This window comes from Ammospiza caudacuta, chromosome 7, assembly GCF_027887145.1.
Source record: "Ammospiza caudacuta isolate bAmmCau1 chromosome 7, bAmmCau1.pri, whole genome shotgun sequence".
Classification (NCBI taxonomy): Eukaryota; Metazoa; Chordata; class Aves; order Passeriformes; family Passerellidae; genus Ammospiza; species Ammospiza caudacuta.
Window position 1 is genome coordinate 15,624,671 of NC_080599.1, and position 14,017 is coordinate 15,638,687.

The following is a 14,017-nucleotide window of genomic DNA, read 5'->3' on the forward strand; positions in this document are numbered from 1 at the left end:
AGCTTTCTGCTAGCATGTAGACCACAAAAGACGCTAAAGACGAAGGTACGATGCTCCCCGGAGCTAAGCGCCGCTCCCGGGCTTCTTTCGGCAGAAGCCGCGCTAAGAGAGCACTGTGAGCGGTACAATCGTCTTTGCGCGAAGAAGCCGCTTCTTCGGCTCCGGGAGCCGGAGAGAGCGGCAGCATCGGAAAGGTGAAGAAGGAAGCTGTACAACACTGGGATTGTGTGCGCAGCTTGCCAACTGATAGAAAACAGTACATTACCACTTTCCTGACTTTTCCAATCACATGAATATTCGATTGGAAGCTGTTTTGGACAACTTTTCTTTTCTTCTTGTCGAACACTTGGCAGACCTCCGTGCAACGTCCAGAACACGATGGGAGATGTTTTCTGTGCTCGCGCAGGTTTTCCTTGCCAGACAGAGTGGAAAAGCTTTCTGCTAGCATGTAGACCACAAAAGACGCTAAAGACGAAGGTACGATGCTCCCCGGAGCTAAGCGCCGCTCCCGGGCTTCTTTCGGCAGAAGCCGCGCTAAGAGAGCGCTGCGAGCGGTACAATCGTCTTTGCGCGAAGAAGCCGCTTCTTCGGCTCCGGGAGCCGGAGAGAGCGGCAGCATCGGAAAGGTGAAGAAGGAAGCCGTACAACACTGGGATTGGGTGCACAGCTTGCCAACTGATAGAAAACAGTACATTACCACTTTCCTGACTTTTCCAATCACATGAATATTCGATAAGAAGCTGTTTTGGACAGATTTTCTTTTCTTTATGGCAAACACTTGGCAGACCTCCGTGCAACGTCCAGAACACGATGGGAGATGTTTTCTGTGCTCGCGCAGGTTTTCCTTGCCAGACAGAGTGGAAAAGCTTTCTGCTAAGATGTAGACCACAAAAGACGCTAAAGGCGAAGGTACGATGCTCCCCGGAGCTAAGCGCCGCTCCCGGGCGTCTTTCGGCAGAAGCCGCGCTAAGAGACCACTGTGAGCGGTACAATCGTCTTTGCGCGAAGAAGCCGCTTCTTCGGCTCCGGGAGCCGGAGAGAGCGGCATGATCGGAAAGGTGAAGAAGGAAGCTGTACAACACTGGGATTGTGTGCGCAGCTTGCCAACTGATAGAAAACAGTACATTACCACTTTCCTGACTTTTCCAATCACATGAATCTTCGATTGGAAGCTGTTTTGGACAGATTTTCTTTTCTTTATGGCAAACACTTGGCAGACCTCCGTGCAACGTCCAGAACGCGTTGGAGATGTTTTCTGTGCTCGCGCAGGTTTTCCTTGCCAGACAGAGTGGAAAAGCTTTCTGCTAGCATGTAGACCACAAAAGACGCTAAAGGCGAAGGTACGATGCTCCCCGGAGCTAAGCGCCGCTCCCGGGCGTCTTTCGGCAGAAGCCGCGCTAAGAGAGCACTGTGAGCGGTACAATCGTCTTTGCGCGAAGAAGCCGCTTCTTCGGCTCACGGAGCCGGAGAGAGCGGCATGATCGGAAAGGTGAAGAAGGAAGCTGTACAACACTGGGATTGTATGCGCAGATTGCCAACTGATAGACAGCAGTACATTACCACTTTCCTGACTTTTCCAATCACATGAATATTCGATAAGAAGCTGTTTTGGACAGATTTTCTTTTCTTTATGGCAAACACTTGGCAGACCTCCGTGCAACGTCCAGAACACGATGGGAGATGTTTTCTGTGCTCGCGCAGGTTTTCCTTGCCAGACAGAGTGGAAAAGCTTTCTGCTAGCATGTAGACCACAAAAGACGCTAAAGACGAAGGTACGATGCTCTCCGCAGCTAAGCGCCGCTCCCGGGCTTCTTTCGGCAGAAGCGGCGCTAAGAGAGCACAGTGAGCGGTACAATCGTCTTTGCGCGAAGAAGCCGCTTCTTCGGCTCCGGGAGCCGGAGAGAGCGGCATGATCGGAAAGGTGAAGAAGGAAGCTGTACAACACTGGGATTGTGTGCGCAGCTTGCCAACTGATAGAAAACAGTACATTACCACTTTCCTGACTTGTCCAATCACATGAATATTCGATAAGAAGAGGTTTTGGACAGATTTTCTTTTCTTTATGGCAAACACATGGCAGACCTCCGTGCAACGTCCAGAACACGATGGGAGATGTTTTCTGTGCTCGCGCAGGTTTTCCTTGCCAGACAGAGTGGAAAAGCTTTCTGCTAGCATGTAGACCACAAAAGACGCTAAAGGCGAAGGTACGATGCTCCCCGGAGCTAAGCGCCGCTCCCGGGCTTCTTTCGGCAGAAGCCGCGCTAAGAGAGCACTGTGAGCGGTACAATCGTCTTTGCGCGAAGAAGCCGCTTCTTCGGCTCCGGGAGCCGGAGAGAGCGGCAGCATCGGAAAGGTGAAGAAGGAAGCTGTACAACAGTGGGATTGTGTGCGCAGCTTGCCAACTGATAGAAAACAGTACATTTCCACTTTCCTGACTTTTCCAATCACATGAATATTCGATTGGAAGCTGTTTTGGACAACTTTTCTTTTCTTCTTGTCGAACACTTGGCAGACCTCCGTGCAACGTCCAGAACACGATGGGAGATGTTTTCTGTGCTCGCGCAGGTTTTCCTTGCCAGACAGAGTGGAAAAGCTTTCTGCTAGCATGTAGACCACAAAAGACGCTAAAGACGAAGGTACGATGCTCCCCGGAGCTAAGCGCCGCTCCCGGGCTTCTTTCGGCAGAAGCCGCGCTAAGAGAGCACTGTGAGCGGTACAATCGTCTTAGCGCGAAGAAGCCGCTTCTTCGGCTCCGGGAGCCAGAGAGAGCGGCAGCATCGGAAAGGTGAAGAAGGAAGCTGTACAACAGTGGGATTGTGTGCGCAGCTTGCCAACTGATAGAAAACAGTACATTACCACTTTCCTGACTTTTCCAATCACATGAATATTCGATTGGAAGCTGTTTTGGACCACTTTTCTTTTCTTCTTGTCAAACACTTGGCAGACTTCCGAGCAATGTCCAGAACACGATGGGAGATGTTTTCTGTGCTCGCGCAGGTTTTCCTTGCCAGACAGAGTGGAAAAGCTTTCTGCTAAGATGTAGACCACAAAAGACGCTAAAGACGAAGGTACGATGCTCCCCGGAGCTAAGCGCCGCTCCCGGGCTTCTTTCGGCAGAAGCCGCGCTAAGAGAGCGCTGCGAGCGGTACAATCGTCTTTGCGCGAAGAAGCCGCTTCTTCGGCTCCGGGAGCCGGAGAGAGCGGCAGCATCGGAAAGGTGAAGAAGGAAGCCGTACAACACTGGGATTGGGTGCACAGCTTGCCAACTGATAGAAAACAGTACATTACCACTTTCCTGACTTTTCCAATCACATGAATATTCGATAAGAAGCTGTTTTGGACAGATTTTCTTTTCTTTATGGCAAACACTTGGCAGACCTCCGTGCAACGTCCAGAACACGATGGGAGATGTTTTCTGTGCTCGCGCAGGTTTTCCTTGCCAGACAGAGTGGAAAAGCTTTCTGCTAGCATGTAGACCACAAAAGACGCTAAAGGCGAAGGTACGATGCTCCCCGGAGCTAATCGCCGCTCCCGGGCTTCTTTCGGCAGAAGCCGCGCTAAGAGAGCACTGTGAGCGGTACAATCGTTTTGCGCGAAGAAGCCGCTTCTTCGGCTCCGGGAGCCGGAGAGAGCGGCAGCATCGGAAAGGTGAAGAAGGAAGCTGTACAACACTGGGATTGTGTGCGCAGCTTGCCAACTGATAGACAGTAGTACATTACCCCTTTCCTGACTTTTCCAATCACATGAATATTCGATTGGAAGCTGTTTTGGACAACTTTTCTTTTCTTCTTGTCGAACACTTGGCAGACCTCCGTGCAACGTCCAGAACACGATGGGAGATGTTTTCTGTGCTCGCGCAGGTTTTCCTTGCCAGACAGAGTGGAAAAGCTTTCTGCTAGCATGTAGACCACAAAAGACGCTAAAGACGAAGGTACGATGCTCTCCGCAGCTAAGCGCCGCTCCCGGGCTTCTTTCGGCAGAAGCCGCGCTAAGAGAGCACAGTGAGCGGTACAATCGTCTTTGCGCGAAGAAGCCGCTTCTTCGGCTCCGGGAGCCGGAGAGAGCGGCATGATCGGAAAGGTGAAGAAGGAAGCTGTACAACACTGGGATTGTGTGCGCAGCTTGCCAACTGATAGAAAACAGTACATTACCACTTTCCTGACTTGTCCAATCACATGAATATTCGATAAGAAGAGGTTTTGGACAGATTTTCTTTTCTTTATGCCAAACACATGGCAGACCTCCGTGCAACGTCCAGAACACGATGGGAGATGTTTTCTGTGCTCGCGCAGGTTTTCCTTGCCAGACAGAGTGGAAAAGCTTTCTGCTAGCATGTAGACCACAAAAGACGCTAAAGACGAAGGTACGATGCTCCCCGGAGCTAAGCGCCGCTCCCGGGCTTCTTTCGGCAGAAGCCGCGCTAAGAGAGCACTGTGAGCGGTACAATCGTCTTTGCGCGAAGAAGCCGCTTCTTCGGCTCCGGGAGCCGGAGAGAGCGGCAGCATCGGAAAGGTGAAGAAGGAAGCTGTACAACAGTGGGATTGTGTGCGCAGCTTGCCAACTGATAGAAAACAGTACATTACCACTTTCCTGACTTTTCCAATCACATGAATATTCGATTGGAAGCTGTTTTGGACAACTTTTCTTTTCTTCTTGTCGAACACTTGGCAGACCTCCGTGCAACGTCCAGAACACGATGGGAGATGTTTTCTGTGCTCGCGCAGGTTTTCCTTGCCAGACAGAGTGGAAAAGCTTTCTGCTAGCATGTAGACCACAAAAGACGCTAAAGACGAAGGTACGATGCTCTCCGGAGCTAAGCGCCGCTCCCGGGCTTCTTTCGGCAGAAGCCGCGCTAAGAGAGCGCTGCGAGCGGTACAATCGTCTTTGCGCGAAGAAGCCGCTTCTTCGGCTCCGGGAGCCGGAGAGAGCGGCAGCATCGGAAAGGTGAAGAAGGAAGCCGTACAACACTGGGATTGTGTGCGCAGCTTGCCAACTGATAGAAAACAGTACATTACCACTTTCCTGACTTTTCCAATCACATGAATATTCGATATAAGCTGTTTTGGACCACTTTTCTTTTCTTCTTGTCAAACACTTGGCAGACTTCCGAGCAATGTCCAGAACACGATGGGAGATGTTTTCTGTGCTCGCGCAGGTTTTCCTTGCCAGACAGAGTGGAAAAGCTTTCTGCTAAGATGTAGACCATAAAAGACGCTAAAGGCGAAGGTACGATGCTCCCCGGAGCTAAGCGCCGCTCCCGGGCTTCTTTCGGCAGAAGCCGCGCTAAGAGAGCACTGTGAGCGGTACAATCGTCTTTGCGCGAAGAAGCCGCTTCTTCGGCTCCGGGAGCCGGAGAGAGCGGCAGCATCGGAAAGGTGAAGAAGGAAGCTGTACAACACTGGGATTGTGTGCGCAGCTTGCCAACTGATAGAAAACAGTACATTACCACTTTCCTGACTTTTCCAATCACATGAATATTCGATTGGAAGCTGTTTTGGACAACTTTTCTTTTCTTCTTGTCGAACACTTGGCAGACCTCCGTGCAACGTCCAGAACAAGATCGGAGATGTTACCTGTGCTCGCGCAGGTTTTCCTTGCCAGACAGAGTGGAAAAGCTTTCTGCTAGCATGTAGACCACAAAAGACGCTAAAGACGAAGGTACGATGCTCCCCGGAGCTAAGCGCCGCTCCCGGGCGTCTTTCGGCAGAAGCCGCGCTAAGAGAGCGCTGCGAGCGGTACAATCGTCTTTGCGCGAAGAAGCCGCTTCTTCGGCTCCGGGAGCCGGAGAGAGCGGCAGCATCGGAAAGGTGAAGAAGGAAGCCGTACAACACTGGGATTGTGTGCACAGCTTGCCAACTGATAGAAAACAGTACATTACCACTTTCCTGACTTTTCCAATCACATGAATATTCGATAAGAAGCTGTTTAGGACAGATTTTCTTTTCTTTATGGCAAACACTTGGCAGACCTCCGTGCAACGTCCAGAACACGATGGGAGATGTTTTCTGTGCTCGCGCAGGTTTTCCTTGCCAGACAGAGTGGAAAAGCTTTCTGCTAGCATGTAGACCACAAAAGACGCTAAAGGCGAAGGTACGATGCTCCCCGGAGCTAATCGCCGCTCCCGGGCTTCTTTCGGCAGAAGCCGCGCTAAGAGAGCACTGTGAGCGGTACAATCGTCTTTGCGCGAAGAAGCCGCTTCTTCGGCTCCGGGAGCCGGAGAGAGCGGCATGATCGGAAAGGTGAAGAAGGAAGCTGTACAACAGTGGGATTGTGTGCGCAGCTTGCCAACTGATAGAAAACAGTACATTTCCACTTTCCTGACTTTTCCAATCACATGAATATTCGATTGGAAGCTGTTTTGGACAACTTTTCTTTTCTTCTTGTCGAACACTTGGCAGACCTCCGTGCAACGTCCAGAACACGATGGGAGATGTTTTCTGTGCTCGCGCAGGTTTTCCTTGCCAGACAGAGTGGAAAAGCTTTCTGCTAGCATGTAGACCACAAAAGACGCTAAAGACGAAGGTACGATGCTCCCCGGAGCTAAGCGCCGCTCCCGGGCTTCTTTCGGCAGAAGCCGCGCTAAGAGAGCACTGTGAGCGGTACAATCGTCTTAGCGCGAAGAAGCCGCTTCTTCGGCTCCGGGAGCCAGAGAGAGCGGCAGCATCGGAAAGGTGAAGAAGGAAGCTGTACAACAGTGGGATTGTGTGCGCAGCTTGCCAACTGATAGAAAACAGTACATTACCACTTTCCTGACTTTTCCAATCACATGAATATTCGATTGGAAGCTGTTTTGGACCACTTTTCTTTTCTTCTTGTCAAACACTTGGCAGACTTCCGAGCAATGTCCAGAACACGATGGGAGATGTTTTCTGTGCTCGCGCAGGTTTTCCTTGCCAGACAGAGTGGAAAAGCTTTCTGCTAAGATGTAGACCACAAAAGACGCTAAAGACGAAGGTACGATGCTCCCCGGAGCTAAGCGCCGCTCCCGGGCTTCTTTCGGCAGAAGCCGCGCTAAGAGAGCGCTGCGAGCGGTACAATCGTCTTTGCGCGAAGAAGCCGCTTCTTCGGCTCCGGGAGCCGGAGAGAGCGGCAGCATCGGAAAGGTGAAGAAGGAAGCCGTACAACACTGGGATTGGGTGCACAGCTTGCCAACTGATAGAAAACAGTACATTACCACTTTCCTGACTTTTCCAATCACATGAATATTCGATAAGAAGCTGTTTAGGACAGATTTTCTTTTCTTTATGGCAAACACTTGGCAGACCTCCGTGCAACGTCCAGAACACGATGGGAGATGTTTTCTGTGCTCGCGCAGGTTTTCCTTGCCAGACAGAGTGGAAAAGCTTTCTGCTAGCATGTAGACCACAAAAGACGCTAAAGGCGAAGGTACGATGCTCCCCGGAGCTAATCGCCGCTCCCGGGCTTCTTTCGGCAGAAGCCGCGCTAAGAGAGCACTGTGAGCGGTACAATCGTTTTGCGCGAAGAAGCCGCTTCTTCGGCTCCGGGAGCCGGAGAGAGCGGCAGCATCGGAAAGGTGAAGAAGGAAGCTGTACAACACTGGGATTGTGTGCGCAGCTTGCCAACTGATAGACAGTAGTACATTACCCCTTTCCTGACTTTTCCAATCACATGAATATTCGATTGGAAGCTGTTTTGGACAACTTTTCTTTTCTTCTTGTCGAACACTTGGCAGACCTCCGTGCAACGTCCAGAACACGATGGGAGATGTTTTCTGTGCTCGCGCAGGTTTTCCTTGCCAGACAGAGTGGAAAAGCTTTCTGCTAGCATGTAGACCACAAAAGACGCTAAAGACGAAGGTACGATGCTCTCCGGAGCTAAGAGCCGCTGCCGGGCTTCTTTCGGCAGAAGCGGCGCTAAGAGAGCACAGTGAGCGGTACAATCGTCTTTGCGCGAAGAAGCCGCTTCTTCGGCTCCGGGAGCCGGAGAGAGCGGCATGATCGGAAAGGTGAAGAAGGAAGCTGTACAACACTGGGATTGTGTGCGCAGCTTGCCAACTGATAGAAAACAGTACATTACCACTTTCCTGACTTGTCCAATCACATGAATATTCGATAAGAAGAGGTTTTGGACAGATTTTCTTTTCTTTATGGCAAACACATGGCAGACCTCCGTGCAACGTCCAGAACACGATGGGAGATGTTTTCTGTGCTCGCGCAGGTTTTCCTTGCCAGACAGAGTGGAAAAGCTTTCTGCTAGCATGTAGACCACAAAAGACGCTAAAGACGAAGGTACGATGCTCCCCGGAGCTAAGCGCCGCTCCCGGGCTTCTTTCGGCAGAAGCCGCGCTAAGAGAGCACTGTGAGCGGTACAATCGTCTTTGCGCGAAGAAGCCGCTTCTTCGGCTCCGGGAGCCGGAGAGAGCGGCAGCATCGGAAAGGTGAAGAAGGAAGCTGTACAACAGTGGGATTGTGTGCGCAGCTTGCCAACTGATAGAAAACAGTACATTACCACTTTCCTGACTTTTCCAATCACATGAATATTCGATTGGAAGCTGTTTTGGACAACTTTTCTTTTCTTCTTGTCGAACACTTGGCAGACCTCCGTGCAACGTCCAGAACACGATGGGAGATGTTTTCTGTGCTCGCGCAGGTTTTCCTTGCCAGACAGAGTGGAAAAGCTTTCTGCTAGCATGTAGACCACAAAAGACGCTAAAGACGAAGGTACGATGCTCTCCGGAGCTAAGCGCCGCTCCCGGGCTTCTTTCGGCAGAAGCCGCGCTAAGAGAGCGCTGCGAGCGGTACAATCGTCTTTGCGCGAAGAAGCCGCTTCTTCGGCTCCGGGAGCCGGAGAGAGCGGCAGCATCGGAAAGGTGAAGAAGGAAGCCGTACAACACTGGGATTGTGTGCGCAGCTTGCCAACTGATAGAAAACAGTACATTACCACTTTCCTGACTTTTCCAATCACATGAATATTCGATATAAGCTGTTTTGGACCACTTTTCTTTTCTTCTTGTCAAACACTTGGCAGACTTCCGAGCAATGTCCAGAACACGATGGGAGATGTTTTCTGTGCTCGCGCAGGTTTTCCTTGCCAGACAGAGTGGAAAAGCTTTCTGCTAAGATGTAGACCATAAAAGACGCTAAAGGCGAAGGTACGATGCTCCCCGGAGCTAAGCGCCGCTCCCGGGCTTCTTTCGGCAGAAGCCGCGCTAAGAGAGCACTGTGAGCGGTACAATCGTCTTAGCGCGAAGAAGCCGCTTCTTCGGCTCCGGGAGCCGGAGAGAGCGGCAGCATCGGAAAGGTGAAGAAGGAAGCTGTACAACACTGGGATTGTGTGCGCAGCTTGCCAACTGATAGAAAACAGTACATTACCACTTTCCTGACTTTTCCAATCACATGAATATTCGATTGGAAGCTGTTTTGGACAACTTTTCTTTTCTTCTTGTCGAACACTTGGCAGACCTCCGTGCAACGTCCAGAACAAGATCGGAGATGTTACCTGTGCTCGCGCAGGTTTTCCTTGCCAGACAGAGTGGAAAAGCTTTCTGCTAGCATGTAGACCACAAAAGACGCTAAAGACGAAGGTACGATGCTCCCCGGAGCTAAGCGCCGCTCCCGGGCGTCTTTCGGCAGAAGCCGCGCTAAGAGAGCGCTGCGAGCGGTACAATCGTCTTTGCGCGAAGAAGCCGCTTCTTCGGCTCCGGGAGCCGGAGAGAGCGGCAGCATCGGAAAGGTGAAGAAGGAAGCCGTACAACACTGGGATTGTGTGCACAGCTTGCCAACTGATAGAAAACAGTACATTACCACTTTCCTGACTTTTCCAATCACATGAATATTCGATAAGAAGCTGTTTAGGACAGATTTTCTTTTCTTTATGGCAAACACTTGGCAGACCTCCGTGCAACGTCCAGAACACGATGGGAGATGTTTTCTGTGCTCGCGCAGGTTTTCCTTGCCAGACAGAGTGGAAAAGCTTTCTGCTAGCATGTAGACCACAAAAGACGCTAAAGGCGAAGGTACGATGCTCCCCGGAGCTAATCGCCGCTCCCGGGCTTCTTTCGGCAGAAGCCGCGCTAAGAGAGCACTGTGAGCGGTACAATCGTCTTTGCGCGAAGAAGCCGCTTCTTCGGCTCCGGGAGCCGGAGAGAGCGGCATGATCGGAAAGGTGAAGAAGGAAGCTGTACAACACTGGGATTGTGTGCGCGGCTTGCCAACTGATAGACAGTAGTACATTACCCCTTTCCTGACTTTTCCAATCACATGAATATTCGATTGGAAGCTGTTTTGGACAACTTTTCTTTTCTTCTTGTCGAACACTTGGCAGACCTCCGTGCAACGTCCAGAACACGATGGGAGATGTTTTCTGTGCTCGCGCAGGTTTTCCTTGCCAGACAGAGTGGAAAAGCTATCTGCTAGCATGTAGACCACAAAAGACGCTAAAGGCGAAGGTACGATGCTCCCCGGAGCTAAGCGCCGCTCCCGGGCGTCTTTCGGCAGAAGCCGCGCTAAGAGAGCACTGTGAGCGGTACAATCGTCTTTGCGCGAAGAAGCCGCTTCTTCGGCTCCGGGAGCCGGAGAGAGCGGCATGATCGGAAAGGTGAAGAAGGAAGCTGTACAACACTGGGATTGTGTGCGCAGCTTGCCAACTGATAGAAAACAGTACATTACCACTTTCCTGACTTTTCCAATCACATGAATCTTCGATTGGAAGCTGTTTTGGACAGATTTTCTTTTCTTTATGGCAAACACTTGGCAGACCTCCGTGCAACGTCCAGGACGCGTTGGAGATGTTTTCTGTGCTCGCGCAGGTTTTCCTTGCCAGACAGAGTGGAAAAGCTTTCTGCTAGCATGTAGACCACAAAAGACGCTAAAGGCGAAGGTACGATGCTCCCCGGAGCTAAGCGCCGCTCCCGGGCGTCTTTCGGCAGAAGCCGCGCTAAGAGACCACTGTGAGCGGTACAATCGTCTTTGCGCGAAGAAGCCGCTTCTTCGGCTCCGGGAGCCGGAGAGAGCGGCATGATCGGAAAGGTGAAGAAGGAAGCTGTACAACACTGGGATTGTATGCGCAGATTGCCAACTGATAGACAGCAGTACATTACCACTTTCCTGACTTTTCCAATCACATGAATATTCGATAAGAAGCTGGTTTGGACAGATTTTCTTTTCTTTATGGCAAACACTTGGCAGACCTCCGTGCAACGTCCAGAACACGATGGGAGATGTTTTCTGTGCTCGCGCAGGTTTTCCTTGCCAGACAGAGTGGAAAAGCTTTCTGCTAGCATGTAGACCACAAAAGACGCTAAAGACGAAGGTACGATGCTCTCCGCAGCTAAGCGCCGCTCCCGGGCTTCTTTCGGCAGAAGCGGCGCTAAGAGAGCACAGTGAGCGGTACAATCGTCTTTGCGCGAAGAAGCCGCTTCTTCGGCTCCGGGAGCCGGAGAGAGCGGCATGATCGGAAAGGTGAAGAAGGAAGCTGTACAACACTGGGATTGTGTGCGCAGCTTGCCAACTGATAGAAAACAGTACATTACCACTTTCCTGACTTTTCCAATCACATGAATATTCGATATAAGCTGTTTTGGACCACTTTTCTTTTCTTCTTGTCAAACACTTGGCAGACTTCCGAGCAATGTCCAGAACACGATGGGAGATGTTTTCTGTGCTCGCGCAGGTTTTCCTTGCCAGACAGAGTGGAAAAGCTTTCTGCTAAGATGTAGACCATAAAAGACGCTAAAGGCGAAGGTACGATGCTCCCCGGAGCTAAGCGCCGCTCCCGGGCTTCTTTCGGCAGAAGCCGCGCTAAGAGAGCACTGTGAGCGGTACAATCGTCTTTGCGCGAAGAAGCCGCTTCTTCGGCTCCGGGAGCCGGAGAGAGCGGCAGCATCGGAAAGGTGAAGAAGGAAGCTGTACAACACTGGGATTGTGTGCGCAGCTTGCCAACTGATAGAAAACAGTACATTACCACTTTCCTGACTTTTCCAATCACATGAATATTCGATTGGAAGCTGTTTTGGACAACTTTTCTTTTCTTCTTGTCGAACACTTGGCAGACCTCCGTGCAACGTCCAGAACAAGATCGGAGATGTTACCTGTGCTCGCGCAGGTTTTCCTTGCCAGACAGAGTGGAAAAGCTTTCTGCTAGCATGTAGACCACAAAAGACGCTAAAGACGAAGGTACGATGCTCCCCGGAGCTAAGCGCCGCTCCCGGGCGTCTTTCGGCAGAAGCCGCGCTAAGAGAGCGCTGCGAGCGGTACAATCGTCTTTGCGCGAAGAAGCCGCTTCTTCGGCTCCGGGAGCCGGAGAGAGCGGCAGCATCGGAAAGGTGAAGAAGGAAGCCGTACAACACTGGGATTGTGTGCACAGCTTGCCAACTGATAGAAAACAGTACATTACCACTTTCCTGACTTTTCCAATCACATGAATATTCGATAAGAAGCTGTTTAGGACAGATTTTCTTTTCTTTATGGCAAACACTTGGCAGACCTCCGTGCAACGTCCAGAACACGATGGGAGATGTTTTCTGTGCTCGCGCAGGTTTTCCTTGCCAGACAGAGTGGAAAAGCTTTCTGCTAGCATGTAGACCACAAAAGACGCTAAAGGCGAAGGTACGATGCTCCCCGGAGCTAATCGCCGCTCCCGGGCTTCTTTCGGCAGAAGCGGCGCTAAGAGAGCACTGTGAGCGGTACAATCGTCTTTGCGCGAAGAAGCCGCTTCTTCGGCTCCGGGAGCCGGAGAGAGCGGCATGATCGGAAAGGTGAAGAAGGAAGCTGTACAACACTGGGATTGTGTGCGCAGCTTGCCAACTGATAGACAGTAGTACATTACCCCTTTCCTGACTTTTCCAATCACATGAATATTCGATTGGAAGCTGTTTTGGACAACTTTCCTTTTCTTCTAGTCGAACACTTGGCAGACCTCCGTGCAACGTCCAGAACACGATGGGAGATGTTTTCTGTGCTCGCGCAGGTTTTCCTTGCCAGACAGAGTGGAAAAGCTATCTGCTAGCATGTAGACCACAAAAGACGCTAAAGGCGAAGGTACGATGCTCCCCGGAGCTAAGCGCCGCTCCCGGGCGTCTTTCGGCAGAAGCCGCGCTAAGAGAGCACTGTGAGCGGTACAATCGTCTTTGCGCGAAGAAGCCGCTTCTTCGGCTCCGGGAGCCGGAGAGAGCGGCATGATCGGAAAGGTGAAGAAGGAAGCTGTACAACACTGGGATTGTGTGCGCAGCTTGCCAACTGATAGAAAACAGTACATTACCACTTTCCTGACTTTTCCAATCACATGAATCTTCGATTGGAAGCTGTTTTGGACAGATTTTCTTTTCTTTATGGCAAACACTTGGCAGACCTCCGTGCAACGTCCAGAACGCGTTGGAGATGTTTTCTGTGCTCGCGCAGGTTTTCCTTGCCAGACAGAGTGGAAAAGCTTTCTGCTAGCATGTAGACCACAAAAGACGCTAAAGGCGAAGGTACGATGCTCCCCGGAGCTAAGCGCCGCTCCCGGGCGTCTTTCGGCAGAAGCCGCGCTAAGAGAGCACTGTGAGCGGTACAATCGTCTTAGCGCGAAGAAGCCGCTTCTTCGGCTCCGGGAGCCGGAGAGAGCGGCATGATCGGAAAGGTGAAGAAGGAAGCTGTACAACACTGGGATTGTATGCGCAGATTGCCAACTGATAGACAGCAGTACATTACCACTTTCCTGACTTTTCCAATCACATGAATATTCGATAAGAAGCTGTTTTGGACAACTTTTCTTTTCTTCTTGTCGAACACTTGGCAGACCTCCGTGCAACGTCCAGAACACGATGGGAGATGTTTTCTGTGCTCGCGCAGGTTTTCCTTGCCAGACAGAGTGGAAAAGCTATCTGCTAGCATGTAGACCACAAAAGACGCTAAAGGCGAAGGTACGATGCTCCTCGGAGCTAAGCGCCGCTGCCGGGCTTCTTTCGGCAGAAGCCGCGCTAAGAGAGCACTGTGAGCGGTACAATCGTCTTTGCGCGAAGAAGCCGCTTCTTCGGCTCCGGGAGCCGGAGAGAGCAGCAGCATCGGAAAGGTGAAGA